Genomic DNA, 12192 nt, shown 5'->3' on the forward strand with positions numbered 1-12192 from the left:
TCCCTTGAGTGCTTATTATATGCTATACTCAAACTCCTATAGTCCTGATTAAAAAAAAAATCTGCTGCTTAACTTGCACATTTGGCTTAAGAACATGTGCAAACTACTATTTTCAAGTGAGTCCAGGAAAGGCCTTCTTGCAGTGAGCCTAGAGCCTGTTTGCTTCTCTAGAAACATTAACACTGCAAATTAATATTATCACATCCACTTACAAAATATAAGGAATACTCTCTCAAATGGTTTATAGAATTAGAACAGCAAGACTTCCTCAAAAGTCTGACAGCTATTCCCTCACTCGGCAATGAATAGGAAACACAAACCTTTCTCTCTATGGCTGTAAAGCGGGATACTAAAACTGACAGTTCTATAAATCTCAGCCATAGAAATGCTATGAAATACAATGAAGTGTTGATCTTAAGATCACAGAGGTTTGGGGTTTTGCTTTGTTTTAATTTTGATCAGCTGAAGCTTCATCTAGACCATCCTTATGAAGTTCATTATTTTTATGGCTGCATGGCTGAAAGATTTTTGTAAAGTTGCCTACTTCAAAGCTTAGGAAGCAGATTACCATCCTGGGGCTTATGAAATGGCATTTGGAAATTACTCAAAATCATTTTTTTTGCAGTCTCAAATATCTCCAATGTTTTCACTACAGTTATTTCATGAATCCTATCAAATAAAGCCATTATTAATTTAGCTTCTAACTTTCCAGTCCAAATAAGTATTTTTTAATATAAAAGTAAGAGTTTTAAATTATAGCTGTTGAAATGAACACAGTTATGAAGTCTACATCTTGTTCACTGGACTCAGAAATTGCAATAACCACCCAAAATGCGATTATTAGAATATGATAACAACAAAATTGAAAGTCAAACAAGCACAAATATTTGTTATATGATCGCCTGACACCCCAGCAGAATGCACCTTCTCATCAGAATGCCTGGAATGAACTCAACTCTCTTTGCAATCTGGGGATCCTTCGCTTAAGAGTTTTATTTTTACTGTAGGGAAATGTAGAATTGGGCTTCAACAAGGCACATGTCTGACCTGGGGGAATTGCCTAGAGGTCATATTAATGTAGTCATGGTTTTTGAAGGAAATAGGAGGTGACTTGCTTCCTAAATTACAGTGAATGCAGTTTCCAGTTGCAATGATTGCTGAATTAGAAATCTCTTCAGGGCCTCCCCGGTGACGCAGCAGGTTGAGCTCAGGGCTATGAAGCTGTCTGCAGCCTCTGCAGCATAGGTTCGATTCCTGGCGGCCAGGGAAATTCCCACATGGCGCAGCCGACCTCTCCTGTCTTTCCAACTGCTCCCCTCAGCAGTGCATTTCAGTCTGTCTGCCTGTTCTGTTCCCTGCTCTGTCTCTGGTGAATCCTCTGACCCTCCTGCGCCTCTGGCCTGTACACCAGCTCTTGTATAAAAATAAATAAATCTTATAAAAAAAAAAAAGAAATCTGTTCAGCAAAGTCCAGTCAACCAACAATGTTGTGCTCCAGCCCACTAGGAGGGCTGCGACTCTGAGTGCAGCCAGTAGGATCTGAGGAAAGCAGCAAGCGGCCCAAAGTCAGGAGCGTCCCTCCAGCTGCCCCACACAAATGTTAACTGGCCTCAGCTGCAAAAAACTGTCACATATCATGGGACAATGAAAACTACATGGGCCACGTGTGGATAGCATCACCGGGTGTGAGAATGAGAGAACTTGGAGGACCTCTGTAAGGAAATGGATTAAAGTACTTTCCATGGTGGGAATTTCTTCCATGATGTCCTGTTCAGAAAACATCTAACATCTGTTTCACAATCTCTATTGAGAAGGAAGCTCAGTGTCTATGAAGAGATCAGTTCTACTAGTAATTGTGCCTGTAAGGTGATTTTCTTGGAAAACTGACCCTCTTCCTCCTCTTCTCGTTGCTTTAATTTATGAACCCTTTTCTTGTATTTATACTGTATAGAGACAGAATGCCATTGTGTCTTCAGTAATGTGCACTCTATTCATTGACATTATGGTTTATTAATCCATTCTTTAATAATATTATTCTGATTCATATTGTCTTCCTGCAGCTCCCAAATCTCTTTAAAATTTTTATTAAATCTTATTTTCAAGTCTTTGAGGTCTTGCTTCATTAATTTCATATTGTCTTTCATTGCAATTTTGGAAGAATTTTTCTGTTTTTTGGTTAATTTTATTTCTTCTATGTCCGGAGCCGCCTGGAGCATGCGCTGTGTTGCGCAACACACGTGCTATTAATTAGTTTTTGCTTTACCGTTTGCCTGGTGAGAAACCACAGGTGTTTCCTATTAATCAAATGAGACTGGGAGGTACGATGGGAGGAGCTACCAGGATATAAGAAGAGAACCAGGAGAAGGTCGAGAGGTCATTGCGAGAGAGGTCATTGCGAGAGAGGTTATTGCGAGAGAGGTTATTGCGAGAAGAGCAGAGAGAAGGTCAGGGAAGGTAGAAAGACAGGGAAAAGTAAAAGAAAGGAAAAGGAAAAATAAAGAAGCAAACGCTAGCGTCAAGTTGTCTCAAGCCCCTCATTTCAATCCTCAGCCCTTCTCTTTTCGTGCCTGTGAATCCCGCGGGTCGGGACACTTCTAGGAAAAATTCTTCACCTGGTTTTTGAATACTATTTTCCTTTATTTTACATCTATCCACTATATCTCTATCTCTCTTGGCCTTTTCATGTGACTTTATTTACAACTATATTCATTTCCAGCCCACATAGCTACATCATTGCATTATTTCTTTTTAATACTGCCACATTAACCAATGCTCCATGGACAATTAATTAGCTAATTGGTTAATACAACAAAGATTTTTTAAGCACCTACTAAATATCAATTCCTATTTTAGACATAAAGAAAAATCAGGTCTAAAAGCACACAAACATCTCTGTCATTGTAGAGCTTGCATTCTAATGAGAGAGACAAAGTTTAAAAGTATAGTTAGCAAGTACATTACATAGTAAGTGGAAAAGTGCTAAGTATTTTGGGGAAATCTGAGGCCAGGTAAGTGACTAGGAGTGAGATGGGTAACCATTAGAAGTGATATGCTTGGACCAAGGAGTAATATGATTTGATGTGTTTTTGAAAACAAGTTATGGATTTTTTATATTCATAACACGTGACCCATCGACCACTATTTCCTTCTCATGGTGTGAATGGACTCTTCTTGACCCTTTTCTTTTCTGATCAGAGACCCTTTGCCCCTTAGAGCTCTGTCGAGGGCTGAGATTTTTCACTAAGGGAGTGAAAAGGAGGAAAGAGACACGCGGACGGTTGGCTAGCCACTTGGCAAAGCACTCCTCCTTCTTTCATTTGTAATATATGTAGTTAAAAACTCCAAACAGGAATGTGGCCTGCTTCCCTGAAGGCTCACCCTCCTGACTGTTCCCCATTCAGGTTGAAGTCCCTGTCATTGCAAACAGAGCAGGTCAAGCCCAGGGGTTCATTTATCTGCTCCCTGACTTCTTCCTTCCTTCCTCAGCAGCAATCCTTCCTCTTCACTTAGAAGAAGGCAAAAGGAGGTGGATGGCAGCAGGGCCCCTGTGACGATGGGTGTAGGGGGAGGACTCCAACCAAGGCTCTCTCTCTGGGGGCTCTTGGCTTGTGTGTTTTCTCTTTTGTCGTGCAGTCAGCCAAATTCAAGTTTTTAGCTCTGGGGATTTTGACAGTCCTGCCTTCCTCCTGACTGGGAGAACAAAATCAGTGTGCTGTCCATGTGCAATTGAACAATACCTCTCAGCACTGCAAAGCATAAGCAGATGAGTGATGGTGTTCTCTTAGTTTTGAAAATAGTTAGTCCTGTTTTAATGAGGACTGAATCTTCATTTTTACATTTGAGGCAATGACATAAGTTTTTTATTAAAACTCCAGAATCTGGATTTCTATCTCAAGACTGGTAGTGGGAAGCGGGGGTCTTTCATGGATGTCTGTACTTATAGCTGACAGATTGCTGTGTTCCTGAGTCTTATGAAAAGAAAACATGAATAGACAGTGTATAAACCAATGAGGATATTTATCCCTCTGCACCTTTTACATAAAGCTGTTATTTCCCTGGGTGTGCATAATGTGTTGAAACTTCAGCTACTTTTCAACCTTGGAAAGTTATTTTTCAAAAGAAAAAAAGTGAGGTCCATTGCACTCAACTGAAAGGTTTCCCATCCTTTACAAGATATTTTTTTTCTCATTCTTTTTCTGCTCATTGTAAATTTACTATGAAGTATTGAGCTACGGGGCTGTCTACTCTGGTTTGCCCTACATTCAGGGAATTCAGAGTTAAGGCTCCAGCAGTAACCTTAACATCACCTTCTCACAGGGTTACCAGCAGCCTTTTGTTATGTGATCACATCATCCAAAAGAGCTACATTCTCCACCGCTTATCTGTCATTCCACCTGCAAGCCCCTCTTTGAAGTCTATGGGGCTCTGGGCACGGAGGGGCCAGACATGCTACAGGAGAATTAGGGCCTGTGCATTGAAAACAACAAAATGACACATATATGTGCATTTCTTATCTGTGAGGAAAGGTTTAAAAGGCCACAGTTTAGCTACTTGATGGTGTCTTCTGGAGGCACTCTGTGGGAAGGAAGAGTGTGAGCTCTCCTGTTTTTTAAGTTGCATTCAATGTCATGCCACTGGCTCATATATTCTTGTTGGATAAAAGCCTCTGTTATACAGGAAAGGTAACCTTGTAAAAATGACAAGTGTAGGCTTTCTTGGTGTTTTATGCAATTAAAATGTTAACCTTGACATTATACTAGCTCTTCAGTTTTCTTTAAATGTCCTTCAGTTTGTGAACCTAAAAAATTGTGGTTTTTTTTTTTTTTTTTTTTTTTGTTAATGTGGTGTTTCTATAGTGAGGCTATCTCTTTCTTACCTGACATCTCTTTGTTAATAACTCTGCGGACTTGGACTTCTTGACTGTAGGCACAGACACTGGTTATTTTCCTGGGTGTGCATAATGTGTTGAAACTTATCTGCTCCCTGGCTTCTTCCTTCCTTCCTCAGCAGCAATCCTTCACCAACTCCATTCCTTTATTTCTTCTAGCAACTTTCTCACCTATCCTGTCTACCCTGCTGTTCGGGAAGTAGGCTAGTGGACGAAGAGAGGACAGGCAGAGAAGTTCCTCGCATCCAGCTTGGCCTTCCCCAGTGCGGACACTGTTGGCAGGATCCCTTACGCCATATTTTCATTCATAGAGGGTCCCAGATTGCTTTTGAGAGAAAATTCCTAGCACCTTCTCCAAGTCCTGATTTTCCTGAAACTGATTTCAGTCTTTTTCAGTTCTTTATATTCTGTGCCCCACTCCTTGTTACTTCTTACTTCTACAAATAGAAAAATAAACAGGTTTGGTGGCATGGAAGGGATCTTTTAATGGCTGCTTGCAAGCAGTAACAGCCTCCTAGAAAAGTTAGCGTATGTGGAGCCTTGTGGTTGAGCCACAGGATTCAGGCATTTTTTTCCAAAAATGAAACTCTGGGAATGAATGGTGAGAGGTAGACAGAGAAAGGTGGACCCCACTCCCACAGCCCCAGGGTTGGGAAATGAGTTAATGGTGGGCAAGCAGACTATGTTTCCTGGGTATGTGGCTTGGTGGAGCAGAATCACTCTGTATTTGTCATTTGAAGGTGCCCTCCTTGGCGGTTAGGAACCGGGTGATGTTCTGCTTCATCTGTCAGATATGGTAGGAAGCAGGGAATTCAAAGTCTTATTGTTTTTTTTAAGAAGTATTCTGACAGTCCAGCTGGAATTATGAGGCTATAGTTACAAAGTAACTTGGGTTAAATTCTCATTTATGTCCATAGCCAGACCCAACTTTAGGTAAGTTCTGAAATAGGAAGCTATAGGTGGACCGGCAATTTCCTTTTTACCATGAAGCTAATGAAATTTGAGCCCTGGATTCCTCACAGCCATAAACCCTTTCAAGGTCCCTGGGGAGAACCAAGCACTATGTTCACCTGAGGGCGTGCTTATATTGAGGAATTTAACTGCAATTGACTATGTCTGTTGTGTCTTTCTACTCTGACCCTGTCCCTCCCTCATCCCCACCATTGTCTTTCGTAAGGAGAACTAGGAGTAGTTGTGGACATTTGTGGGGAAATTGAGTTGGGAATGTATATTTAGTACTGGTTTAGTGAGATGTCTTTAAGTGACTTGCAGTTTCTTCTGTGAGAGTTAAGTTACTGCTGGATGTCTTGGTGTAGGAAAGACTTCGTGCAATATTCTTACAAACCATCCTGTGACATGCATATGCAATGACACAGGAGCTTGTTCAGTGGTGCCCAGCACCGGAGGTATGAGGAGTGGAGGCAACAATTGCAATGTGAAAAGTTAGAAACTAGTCTTTGAAAAATTCTTCCAAATCTCATAACTCGATAATGAGAGTAACTCGATAGAGATTTTTCTCAAACTTGACAGCACTCTTAAGACATAATTATTACATATGAAGGTCTAAGAATTTTCCAAAGTGTCAATATTTTTTTTTTAAAAGATTAACCATGAATGAGGAAAAACTAAGTTAGCTTTCAACAATCTCCATTGAAATTGATATTATAAAAATTTGGTCATCTGAAAAACCAGTCAAAGGGGTTTAAGCAAAAAGAGTAGGGGATATTACTGAATATGATAAACTATATTGTGGATTTTATAATATTTATAATCTTTTCCCATTTTTACATTGTAAAATGTAAAGCATTTTACTGTGATTTTTTTCCATTTCAAAAATATTAAGATTTTTACATAGTTTCGTATTCTTAGTTTTATGTATTTTTTCCTTAGAGAGGACTCCCAAAATGATATAAACTTCAGGGGCCTCCCTGGTGGCGCAGCGGTTGAGCGCTGGGTTGCGAAGCTGCCCACAGCCTCTGCAGCACCGGTTCGATCCCCGGCTGCTCCCCAGCCACTGGAGGAGGGTCCCACATGGCGCGCAGACCTCTCCTGCCGCCCGCTGCTCCCCTCAGCAGTGTGCTTCAGTCCTTCTGCCTGTTCTGCTCCCTGCTCTGGCTCTGGTGAATTCTCTCACCCTCCCGCACTTCTGACTGTACCCAGTGCTTGTATAAATAAATAAATAAAATAAAATAAATCTTTAAAAAAAAAATGATATAAACTTCAGACTCCACAATCCCCAGGAGAATGAATGTGCTGATTTGGTTAACATTGACCTAACAAAAAGATAGCTGTTTTTTTTTTTTTTGGTAGTGTTTTATTTTTATTGGGGTAAAATTATTTTACCACACTGTATATGGTTTAGGGGAATAGGATCAGACCTCTTCAGATGTATGTTATCATAACACACCCACCACCAAAGCACATGATGGTTGCTATTTGAAAGCGGGGGTTAGCTATCAATTATTTTAAATGTATGAAAATAACTGGAGAGCAGTCTTCTAAGTCATTATTTGGTGGGCCTCTTGGATAGCTGAATAATTCAAAGAACATCAAACTTCTCATTCATGACTGACTTCTTCTGAACCTCTAAAGTTCTGACTTAATTCAGAGCTGAAAGTTTGTGATGCTAAGGCCAGTTAAAAACAGGTGCAAAGAAATCCAGAAAAAATTTAAATCCCAACTCTGATGGAAATAACCAATAAAGAGGGCCCTCTGGCCAGGAAATATAAACCATCAACTCCAATTTGGACAACAGTCCCCTATCCGAGCGTTAACATATTCTAACTATGAGAAAATGTACAAATAGCATGCTTTTCTAATTTGGAAAGGAAGCCCCTACATTTTTGGTGTTTTGTTGAAAATTCTAAATTCCTGGCCAGTTTTTCCAAATATAATTAAAAGTTTAGATTAGCTAGCAACCCCAACATGGAGCCTGTAATTAAAAATCCTGAGGCAATGATTACAATAGATGTGAGTGCAGTAATACATTCTAGAAAGTGATACCATACAGAAGAATCTCAAATGGCATCTCTATAGTGATATAATAGTTGCAGGTCAGTGTAGTGGCCGGAGCATGGTTGTGGAGGCCTGGGGTTAAGTCTCGAATACTTACAAAGTGACCTGGCCACATCATATAACCTCTCTGAGCCTTGGTTTCCTCAACCATAAAGTTAGTTTAATGAGACCCTACATGCCAGAATATTAGGCAGAATAAATACAGTGTGGTGGGTTCCGTGTCTGGATTCTGGTAGATACGCAAGGAAAGATAGCTGTAATTTCCTTTGTGGGTTTATGCCACCACTGCTCTTCAAAGGTCAAAGTCTTAGACTCATCAATAAAAGCTGCTTTTATAAACAAACACGACTTTATTTTCAACACTGCTAATTTATTGGTTACTGACAGGTTAACAGTTCTGGTTGATTTCATAGGTTGGATTCCCTTGATTTGTGGACCTGGTTTCTATTATAAGGAACCTAGAAATATTCAATATTGTTCACATGCATAAGAATTCATGGTTTGAATTTACAAATGTAATGTCTCTCCCTACCATAAAGTGGTTATGGATAAAAGGAAAAAGAAAAAAAGACAGATAAATGAGGGTTGTTCTTACAGAAAAACAAATTGAGTCATATTCTGCAGTAACTAAAACAGGGACTATTTGATTCCAAATCTTCCTTCTATTCTGGCTTTCTAGGAATAAATTTAGCCCAGTTCTCTTTTCTTTTACAAGTACTTAATGGAGATTACATATTGACAATCCAAGGTATCATACTTCAGAATATTCATATCACATTGAACAGACAAAGGCCTTTTTACCATCTTATATTTTCTAAGAGGGATAATATTGCCAATTTAAGTCAGGATTTTGCCTTGTGGTTGTACTTGTATAGTCTCATTGGAATTGCACAGCAGGGAACAAGATTCTAAAGGGGTCCCTACACGTAAATATGGTGCTTAAAAACCTCAAAATTTTTACCTTGTGGACTTAAGTCATTAATGAAAACCACAAAGACTCCCTGTATCTATATAAACTTCCTGCTTGTTTCAGGAATACCTGTGACCAACCCAATTCACTCTCCTCTTGTGTTAATAAACCCTATGTAAAGTGAGAGAGTAGTTCTGATTTTGTTATACTTTGGAGTGAGGAGAAAGGAACTTTGGAGTTAAACACATTTTTTAGTTAACCACATTTTAGAGAACAATTAGATGGGCATTTGCCATTGATTATAGAGTAAGAAGCACAAAAGTAGAGATATTATTATTACTAATTGCATGTCCTTGGACAAATTACTTGATTTCATTAAGTATTAGTTTCCTTGAGAATAAAATGGGGGAATACCTTCTTAATAAGGTTAGCATGAAGATGAAATGAAATAATGTATCTAAAGAACTTATTTCAGCTCTAAACATTCAACAATGGTAATTATTATTATTTTGGCCTATAAGACTCATGCTGGTTTTTGAAATCAAGTACGCTAACTTGTGAATTTTTATATTGTATGTAATTGAGAAAATATTTCCTTTTAAAGAGGCTGTGAACATGTCTGGGCAAAGATTGGCCTGAGATGGAGGAACATGAGAATGGGGGGTGGATAAGGGGTTCAGGGGAACGTGGCAAAGGAACATTGGGGTAGTTATGGGCAGGCTGTGAAAGTGTACATTTGCAGAGGTTTTAACCTATAGTCCCTAGAGCAAATGCAATGATGTAAACCTACTTTTCTCAATAAACATGATATAAAAAAAAAAACACTAAACAGAAAAATGATGGTGTGTGTGTGACTAGCAAAATGATGGTGTGTGTGTGACTCCACTTTCTAATATTTATTATCACACTCTGGATTCATGGTAATTATTGTCACAGAGGTTTTAGCCCAAGGATAACATTTGGGTTCACTACCTAATCTAAATATTCCATTGAATGTTAGTAAAATTCTTTAAGAATTTACAATTTTCTGGAGAATACCAAAAAGACCTAGGAACTTTCCTTCCCAACAGACAGGCACGCCATTGTGTCTATTTTCAGCTTTTAAGGAGGTTCGTTTTAGTGGTCATTCTTGGGTGACAGTATTGTTTTTCATTTCATATGCCAGGGGGTGCTATTCATTCATTGTTTTCACAGCATTGGGATTAAAATTATGCCTTGACTTCTTTGCTTCTGTTTTCAATTGACTTTGTTTTACTAAATCTCTTAATTCTGACAGGGATCAGAATTTTGGCCAAGACCGGTGATATATTGTACTTACTTAAAGAGAATCATAATAAAAGGTTTAGTAGGAATCTGGTGAAATGTCTGATGCCATTGGATTATTCAGAAGTTCAAGAGATCCACCAAATATTAATTTTAAAGATGTTGATTTCAGTTCTCGAAAGCTCTCTGAAAACTGTTTCTGTAGTTAGTACATATACTTTTGTGTCATTGCCAATTTTTTTTCTTTAATACTTCCATCCTTTTATCATTGATTTGCATCTTTATATATACTAAGGGTATTCCCTTTTGTTATATATTTCACAATTTTTTTCAGTTTGTCATTCTATTTTCATTTTTAAAATATAAAGACATTTTACATCTGATATATATATCATTTAAATCTGATATACATCTGATACATTTTACATCTGATATATACATATATATATATATATATGATCTTTGGAGATTTTCTTTTGGTCTTATTTTTAGAAATGCTTAACCCCAACTGAGATGAGATAAGGATCACTGAAAGGTGTTGGTACAACGGGTTGATTTGGTGAGTTAGCCTGAAACAATATTTGGGATAGTTTGTAGTAGATAGGCGTGGCAGATGGGAAGGGCTGTTTATTAACAGTCTTGGGAAGAAAGGTCTCGAGGAGATGGTCTTTCATGAATCATTATCTCTAACTCTTGCGCTGTTCTAGTCACTGTGGAGGTGCTTAACCCCTACCCATGAGGAACTTAGAATTTCACTAGGATCCATCAAACATGTGTGAAAGAAGCAGTGACAAGATAAAATGTGAATTTGTTTCTCAATCCAATGGAGCAAATGTTATAGTGTTAAGTTTCTCCTTTTCTACTCTACTAATCTTTAAATGACTATTTTATACAGATATTATGGTTTGGGGGGAAAATTCCACAAAAACTAGAGCGTAGGGCCTCCTTGGTGGCGCAAGGGGTTAAGCAACACACTATGAAGCAATCCGCAGCCTCCGCAACATGAGTTCGATTCCCAGCCGGCCAGGGAGCAACCCTCACAGAGAGGCAGACACCTGTCTCATCCGCTGCTCCCCTCAGCAGAATATTTCCGTCAGTCTGCCTGTTCTCTTCCCCACTCTGTCTCTAGTGAATCCTCTCACCCCCTGCATCTCTGGCCTGCATCACAGCTCTTGTATGCATAGATAAATAAATCTTAAAACAAAACAAAACAAACAAACAAGAGTGTAAAGGGAATAAACATTACTCCTTCAAAGTTATCCTTTTGGTATTAAGTTCATGCTTTTCTCCTTTAATCCTGATAGAGGGGAAAATATCCACACTAGTCCTTTATCACCCTTTTTGTAAGTTCTTATGCTCTACTAGTTCACAGCTTATTTAAAGAAAATTTGCCTCACAACTTTTTAATCTTATAGGAGAATGGGGTGTGAAATTGAGAAAATGTAAACATTTCAGAAGGGAGAAGAAGTTGGGTCTTGAAAACTGTAGACTGGAGAAACTAACCATATTTTCATGCAAAACTTGCACGTAATATATTAAATGTATGATTTGTAATTTCTTAAAATGGGCTGTATTGACAATTGACAGGTGGCACACATTAATCATGAACCAATGAAAAGAATTATTTATTTCTTTATCCCTCTCAAACGTATTTACTTTGGGTACTTGGGAGAAGCTGTGAACAAATTACCAGTATTGTCTGGATTTAGGCAGAATAGTCAACAAAGTCTCTCCTATGTTCACGTGAATACTTTGGGAAAATATAGGCTACAAGTGACTTCAAAAAGTTCATAAATCACTGAGCAAGCAAGTCTAGAGGACTTTTTAATGGGGTAGCATCACTCAGATTGGGCTCAAAGACCTGCCTCTGCCCTTTCCTACTTAACACTTTCATTAGAGGCTAGAATGAGCACAGAGGGGAAGGGCTGCCTGAGCAGTAACTAACAGAATGAGGGCCCCAAAATTTCACAGTGATCTGGGATGATGAAACAAATCTGACAAAATAAAATATAATGAAGAAAATGTGAACAATTTCTATTTTGGGCTAAAATATACACACAGGGATACCTGCACACACATGTGCACACACACATGCACTCTCACACACACAGGCATA

At 38.7% G+C, this 12192-nt stretch overlaps 1 protein-coding gene across 2 annotated transcripts in view; it reads right to left on the bottom strand.

The window, feature by feature from the left end:
- Positions 1-12192, bottom strand: part of POU6F2 (POU class 6 homeobox 2) — a gene marked incomplete at its 5' end in the record, with an annotated part of 515308 nt that overhangs the window by 145961 nt on the left and 357155 nt on the right. The gene's annotated exons all lie outside the window — the stretch shown is intronic.

The sequence above is a fragment of the Talpa europaea genome (genome assembly GCF_964194135.1).
Source record: "Talpa europaea genome assembly, chromosome: 3".
NCBI lineage: Eukaryota > Metazoa > Chordata > Mammalia > Eulipotyphla > Talpidae > Talpa > Talpa europaea.